Source organism: Austrofundulus limnaeus, unplaced genomic scaffold, assembly GCF_001266775.1.
Source record: "Austrofundulus limnaeus strain Quisiro unplaced genomic scaffold, Austrofundulus_limnaeus-1.0 Scaffold3, whole genome shotgun sequence".
NCBI lineage: Eukaryota > Metazoa > Chordata > Actinopteri > Cyprinodontiformes > Rivulidae > Austrofundulus > Austrofundulus limnaeus.
In genome coordinates, this window is record NW_013952405.1 from 5,220,061 (window position 1) to 5,228,609 (window position 8,549).

Genomic DNA, 8,549 nt, shown 5'->3' on the forward strand with positions numbered 1-8,549 from the left:
AGCAGCCTCACACCAATGACCTACTTGACATCATTATTTACCCAGAATGCTTTGTGTGTAAATAAAATGGCCCTGTCCGTGTAATATATTTTTAAACTTGTAGTTTAAAAATGACAAAAACTAAACAGCCTACAGTATTTTTACAGTCTTTATTTTACAGTTAAAATATATATTTATCAAATAAAGTCTAATGTTACAACTAATCATGGATCCCTTTAAGAGGTGAATACATGTCAGAAAATGACAGGGTGAGTGATGTAGTGACTTCCAAACTAAATAAAAAATCAGTGCTGTTAAACGAAAATGATGCAATAAATCTGCTAAAGAAACTAAAACCTCAACTTAGAGAAAACGAGGACGATATGAGAGAAATGGAAAGGGTAGATCACAGGAAAATAAAAAAACGAGCAGGCACAGATCAGATCCCAGGCTGACGAGTGAGGTTGGAGAGTCGTCAGAGACAGTGAGTGGAGGGGGTGCTGCCTGTGGGAGTGCTAAGGAGTCAGTGATAATTAGCTCAATTAGTGACAAAGGCAGTGTAATAAATACCGACTTAGTGTCTGGGTCCCTGCTGGCCTCTCCCCGCACAGCCTGCGATGTGGCCCTGGCCTGACGGACAATTCATTAAACTGACAAAATACCCCACCGTCCAGGCGTGACGCAGCGAGTTAGCCCCCTACATGCCCGGCTCATTGTTCTAATTGTCTGGGCTGGAGTCACTTTGTGGCCGCCTCCTCTTTCACCCGCCCCGCGTTCACGCTCTGCCTTCAGAAAACCTGTGGAGTTAATGCCCCTACCTTACTCTGCTAGTAGGTGATCGGCAGGTTGGGAAAACTGAACAAAAAAAAAGAAGAGAGAAACCAGTAAGAGCTCGTTGGGGTGAGGCTGGTGGTGGGGGAGGCAGTGGGATTAGGGAATGGAGGTTGCCTGGGAGTGTTGAGAGCTGCGCTGATCGGAATGTAGGAGAGATGAGTCCAGAAGCTCGGATGAGGGACAAAGCGAGAGTTAATAAGGAAAGATTGAAGGGGCTGGCGACAATGGGCCGCCACCCGAGTCGAGATGAAATTGCTTCCGAGGATTATTGGAAAAGGGTGTGAGCATTGTAGGGTTCTTGTGTGGGTACGAATTTGCTTGGCATTTGTGTGTTTGTGATTCAGTGTGTGTATCTATGTGTGTGGAGGGTGTGTGTATGTGTGTGGTGGTGGGGGGGATTGATCGCTGCCCCTCTGGTTGGGGAGCAGGAGACCAAGGGAGGCTAACCGGCTGTTCCCACAGTCTGTTCTCCTGCAGCCACCTTTGACACACGGGCTGCCAGGCGGTGAGCAGGCGGCCGTGGTGAGACGGGCACAGACGAGAACAACAGTGCTGCTAAACAAAAGTCACTCGCTTTGGAGGGCCAACGGAGGAGCACCGACTGGAGTTCAGGGCTTTTCCAAGCTCTCATGTTAACACTGCACTGACATCCCGCCTTCCCCTCTATTGAAAATGTCCTCTATAATCAATTTCTTGCCACAGTAAATCAAATTTCCATCGTAGCTGGACAGGACAAGGCCAAGGGTCAAAATCAAATAGCTGATGATGATGAAACATTAAGACAAATAAACTGAACTGATGTCAACAATCATRATGGTAGAAGATCTTTATATCGTTTGTCCCAAATGTTCTTATAATAATGCAGCAAACTGGTCGATCAGGAGAACACGCAGTCAAAACAGTATAATTTAATAGATTTCTGCTAAACTGTGGAATAATGTTTGGCCCGTTGGTTGGAGCTGGTTGCTTTAATGCAAATAGCAAATGATAACTCAGAACTGGCTGTTCGGTACTGGTTGTGATGGACAATGAGGCCCACAGAGCACTGATTTGATTTCTGTGCTGAACTAACATTTTGTGTAATCCTAGCACTCAATTATGGGCCAAGCTCCAATTAATTGGGGTATTTTTTATTATATGAACATCCCTAAAATGCTTGTGTAACAATCAGAAGAATTTGCGTGGTGCCACTAAGAGACCGCAGGGATATTACGTACTAAGATATGTATTTACAGCCCCATCGCACACATGTATTAAAAAAACGAATGAAATAAACCAAACCCAAAGTTACAAAAAGCTTAGAAAGCGGATCCGCAACAGTTGGTTTGATTGCTCAAACTTGCTTCTGTTTCGACTATACTTTTGGGTTGTTTAAAAAGAGTACCTTGTTTTCGTAGAAAGGTTTGTGCGCACACTCGAGTGTGTGTGTGCGCAGCTGAGTGTGTGTGTGGATGGCAGCTGGGAGGCAGACACGGTCCAAGAGAATCGTCCCCTAGCAACTGACCTTTTTGGCAGATGGTAGTTTCGGAGTAACAGCCACCCAACATCACATCACAATGGCCGTGGCCTCCTAACATCTCCATCGCTTCATCATCCGCTGACCTGCCACAACCTGTCACAGGAGCACCGGAGAGGAGCAGATGACTCACACATTTATAAACTTCAGTGTCTTACTCATTTGGACTCCTTCGGGTCTGAAACACTCTAAAGWACAATAAAAAAAAAACGGAGGACACGGTGGATACTCACTGTCTGCAAACCTTCAGACACTCTCAAACCGCTGTTTTCCATTGTTGGGTTTTCGGCACAGTAGATCAGGGTGGGAATGTGGAGAGACCACTGGACCACAGTGAGCAATCAGTGTGATGTCTGTGGTCGGGCCCTGTGACCCTACGGAGAAAGACAGAGAGCGAGCCCTGCACTTAAGGTGGGAGGGAAATAAATTACATTTCGTGTGTGTGTGTTACATGAACACACGTGTGAATCTAGACGAGACGATAATATATTTATACAAGCTGTCAACACCCCCACCCTCAGCACGCATATACTGACCTCTGAACTGTCGGCTTGACGGCCTCTTGCCTGTTGGCACATTTCTTGTTGATATTAAATACTTTTCTCAACCTCAAGACCTCACCACAAGATCTTAACCTCAAACACCTCGTTGCATTGAAACATCTACAGCTGAACGCCCAAAGATGCTCTCTACTCGCCGTGTAACATGGTTGGCTTTAAAAGTGGAATATGTAAAGTGGTCAGCTACGAAAAACATTTATGATATTTGTAAAAACAGCTAAAACCGACAGCTAAATGTAAGGAAACAGTTATGGAGTGGCACTCAAAGAAATAACTGTTGTAAAGAGGCTTTTAAGCACAAAACATGAGTACACGACTATTCATTATTTTAAATAAGTCTTTCTTTTTATGAACATTCTGGACAACATAAAGTGCCTGTGACATATCCTTCAAATACAAAAAATCAAATAAAACATCTTTAAATTTAAGAAACTTGGCATAATACACATGAATTCACCCGTTTTGTCACATAACCAGCATATGTTCTTTGGAACTTGGCTCAGCTAAAGGAAAACAGGAAGTGACATTAAAGAGAGACTCTTTAAGAAAGACATGTCCCTGGTTTTTGTTTATTGAAACAATATTATTTGAACTCTAGTTTCTTCATCTCTCTCTAAAATGATCCAAAAAAACATTCAATACTTCTCTATAGTCTGCATTGATAGTTGAGTTGTTTTAGCAGCACTTCCTTTACATGCAGACATTCCCCTTTGACATCACTTCCTGTTACTGCACATGTGATAAATCTCCAAAACTGTTCATCTTGTGGCATGATTTTATTCCTTTAATATGTTTTTAATATAATCTTTTTAATCTTTTCATATTTGTTTAAGAAAAAATCGATGCCACAGGTACTTTAAACAAGGTTATCAAAAAACTAGACCCATCAAAGAATCAGAGGAAACAAAATTCTCCTCAAAAAGACAGATAACAAGATACTGACTTCCTAAATCGACTTGAGAAAATGAGACAAAAGAGCTGAAAATGGATAAAACATGACCTCTAACCGTAAAATATGCTACTCTGCAGCACAAAAAAGCAACTTTTTTTTACACTAAAACTGTTGTCACCTGTCACAATATTCTGACTCAAAAAGAGACCTGACTGAAAAGATTTTTGTGGCCACTAATATATAACACATGAGAAAATATTCCCAGGTTCGAATTTATTTTGGATTTATGCACTTTCTGTCAAAATCTGTATAGAGCTCAATTAAAGTGGTAAATGATACGTACAAAACCCCTTTTTCCTTCAACWTCGTCACGTCTTTGATTTCAACAAGACAAAAAAAATTTGGTCAAGGTAATAAATTAGCATTAATTAGTCTAAAAGAAAACACACAGCTACTTGAGTAGCCTATAACGTTCAAACAAGTGACAACAAACAGAAAAAGAAACCCGCCACAGAAAGGATTAAGTGAAAAACGGAGCATTAGAGCGAAACTCTAAACCTCTATAAATTGTAGGAGAGAGAATAGCTCACAAACATGGTACGGCCTGCTGTAAACAAAGCTGCTTAAAGAAAGATGTTGAGCAAGGACGAGCAGCGAGTCAAACATGTTTATAAATGTCTGAGTGTACGGGAACGGACGAGGAGCATTTCAGCCCTGAGATCAACAGAGGAATATGAGGACAAACTGTGGACAGACTCGTGTGACACAACTTAAGCCTGAGCATAATTTCAGCTGTCAGCGGGGATGAGGGCTGCAATCATTCAGCTCAAACAGACAAGTCTGATAAACTGTCTCAGTGTGTTTGGCTGTGTTGGACTGTACTTCTCATCCAAACTRATCTTTGGAATTTGAATCTTTTCTGTCTTAAAATAGAACAATTATTATGTATTGGACCGAGACTAACCACAGTGGGTCAAAGACACGACACAGTTCRGCAATTAGAGTCTATTTAGTTCACTGTGTGCATCTTTAAATCAACAAATTGCACTAAAATCCTTCTGTCAGTGGTATTAATCATGTTGTTTCTAGTAACAGTGCTGGGAACAAAAGCCAAAACGCTCCGTTTTTTGGTTTTAATTACAAGCAGTGTTTAACAGCGACAGCGGGCAAGGACTCAGCACTGACACAGCAGAGGAGGAATGTTTATTTGCTGCAGTTTGGGAGCTGAGTGGCTTGCAGGAACTGTGACACATTCCTTTTTTTTCCTCTGACTCTCATGCTTGAGGACATAATGTCACATTGAAATTGTTAGTCTGCAAGCATTCTCTTTCATTATACGCTGCACACATTCATAAAACAAGGCACCAGTGGATTTCCAAAAAACACTGGAGCAATGTTTCCTTGCTCAYGKTAAATTTTAGGTTATTTTCCAGAGRCCTTGTGCAAAGGAAGTTTTTGTCTCATTTTGTGACGTGATTTATAATCAAAGCACAGAGCTGAATTTGTACCTGGCCTTGTTCCATCCATCCATCCATCCATCCATCCATCCATCCATCCATCCATCCATCCATCCATCCATCCATCCATCCATCCATCCATCCATCCATNTCCATCCATCCATCCATCCATCCATCCATCCATCCATCCATCCATCCATCCATCCATCCATCCATCCATCCATCCATCCATCCATCCATCCTCTCCCTCTTCTTTCAGAGTTGGGTCACAAGGGTGGCTTGAGCAGGGAGGCCAGATGATTCCAAGGTGTTCAGTCCAGCTGAGAAACATAGTCTTTGCCCGTAAAGCTTTCCATGTGAGGCATCCTTACCAGATGCCCAAACCATCTCAACTAGTTCCTCTGTATGTGGAGGAGCAGCAGCTCCACTACAAGCATCTCCGGCACAACTGAACTTCTCACCTTATCTCTAAAAGCAAGCCCATAGAAAACTCTTTTCAATTGCCTGTATCGGCAGTCTTGTTCTTTCGGTCACTACCCAGAGTTTGTGAATATCCGTGAGAGTAATCGGAGAGTTTTGGCTTGCAGCTTCAACAGAATGAGCACTGATTCGTCTGTCAATCTCCTGCCCCATTTTCTCCTTCATTTATGAACAAAACCCAGATATAGTTCAATTCCTGCACTTGCGGCAGCACTTCACTCCCAACAGTCCACATGGATTCAGCTCTCAGAGCTATGACATTTTCTCAATGAGTGCAAGATTTGGAGAAAAGACTATATAAATAGATCTCACACACACTTATTTATCTATAAAACCTCGTGCTGGACAATTTCTGAATGAATGCAAGTTTATTTGAGCACATTTACTGCCACTTATGACAGTCTTTGAAGATAAAATGGAACTTTCCTTGAAAGAGTTTWTACTTCAGGCTTGTGTTGTTTCAACAAGAAACGAAGTGTGTGTTGTTGGGAACTATTATTAATTATGCTTGTTTGCATCCCAGCTAGTTTGTGCTGATCTTCATGTCTTCATTTTTAGTTAAAATGGTTTGGTTGCACCTTTGTTTATATATTATTGCAACTTCAGGCCCTCCTGACCCTCAAAGAAAACTCTCCCGTGCGTTATTTATAATTTACAACCAAATGTTATTTTTCACAGATTGGCAAAATCTGCCTAACATCCCCTAATACTTCTCCTGTGTGTAACAGTGTGTGTGTGTGGCAGTTGTACAGTAACTTGAGGATGAATTATTCACTTCTTACTTCGGCACCGCAGGGCGTCCTGCCCGCAAAGCGTGCAAATGTTCATGTGTTTGTGTGCTAATATGCACTCATGTCTGTGTGGCTGGCTGGTGGAGCACAACTCTCTGCCTTTTCCTCAGCAGTCCTATCTATTATCCCCGGCATCTGGCAGCCCAAAGCTCGTAAAACAGACATTTCTTTTGGCAAGTGTTTTTTAAAGGCAGTGACACAGGGGACAGCCAACCACAGGAGCCGCACATCTTCCAGTCTACATGCATACTGAGAAGTGCTTGCATAAGAAAAAAAAAAACACCCCAGACTCCCTTTTTTCCCCCCTCAATCTTTTCCAAAACAAATGTTTTTTTTCTTTCCCGCTCACACTTCCACACACAAGATGCTGCTCCCATCCACCCTTGTCTCCACGYGACGTGCTCGCTCCGAGCTTTGAGGCCTAATCACGACCTGTCGTAGACTCTGTGCCACAAAGTTTTAAATGCATTTCACACCCTGAAAGTTCCTTTCTGGCCCATTAAGGAATATTATGTTTCATATACGAGCTGGCTGGCCAACACTTTAGAAGCTGCAAGTCGTGTACAATTCTAATGGAAAATGTGTGTTTCATTTAATGAAAATTAATATTGTGCTTGGACACGATGTCCAAAGTGTTAAGTTATACAAAAACATTTTTGTGCATCTCATTATTTTAAATTAAAACAAAAATGCTKAATGAAATAATTCTTGTTTTGAAATGAAATGAATAACATCGCAGGCTGATTGCACCTGACTGTTTTTTGGTTCCCTCTCAGCTGCTGAATAATAAACACATTCTTTGTGTAATTAAAATGGCACTGTGAGCTGGATTAATTCATGCCATGTGCATCTTGTAGCACATTCGGGGTGCAGCTGAACTGAGCAAATTCTCAGAACAACAAGAAGCATGTGGGAAGACGTCTTGTCTGSTGCTCATGACGTTTTCTAGCATCTGGAGAATCTAGAACACACATGTGTTAGCTTGGTAGAATTTGATTTTGATAAGCTACCAGCTACGCATCTGTCAAGCAGCCAGAAGGCCTCCATCATAAATCTTCGTAAATTGAAATGTCTTTGTCTGAGTGCAACTGGAGTTTAATTACGGCRCGGTGGGAGCCATGTGTAAGTCAGGTGATTCGAATGTGGTTTTGTCCAAATAAGCACTCACCTGTGTTTGTATTGATTTAGTCTGGACATTTTTTGCTTATGATGTAGGCCTGCTTTTGTCCACATCCTTCTCTTTGGCTCCAGCTTTCAGCAAAAATTCTCAGATGTCCTAAWGAGAGACCCTGGAGAAGAAAAAATATTACTTTTTAAATTCCTTTTGGAAAGATTTCACCTTGTTTTTTTACCTGTTTGTGCTTCAGTTAAGGTTCACTGTTTTGTATTTTGAAAAAAAAATACTTTTTTTTCATCAGTTACCCGAAGTCGTGCTATTGGAATGAATAAAATAAAACAAGTACAAATAAATAAAAATATATAAAAATTGTATGTAAATTTACTGCTACAACTGACAGCACACAGGTAAGGAACATATAAAGCTTTAAAAATCTCAGCATCATTCAGTCTRAAGTGCTCATTTGAAAACAATTATAATGCTGCCATCTAGTGAAAGTAGGTTCAAACTGCAATATTTCGCTTATTTGAGTAAAAGATAATAATAATAAGCCAACAATAAACAACTGACGTTGTTTTCCCAAATATTTTAGCAGGAATAATGATGTATTAGCTTTCTGTTAGCCCAAACATTGCTAGCTTAAATCCTGTTAGCCATTACAACAACAGGCATCAGGAAAGTGCAACACATTATGGCTCAACAAATAAGATAAATAAGATAAGATAAGATAAGATAAGATAAGATAAGATAAGATGATAAGATGATAAGATAAGATAAGATAAGATAAGAAAAGAAAAGAAAAGAAAAGAAAAGAAAAGAAAAGAAAAGAAAAGAAAAGATAAGATAAAACTTTATTGACCCCACAGTGGAGAAATTTGCACATTACTGCAGCTCAATACAGGAGAGGGTGAGAAGAATAAAGA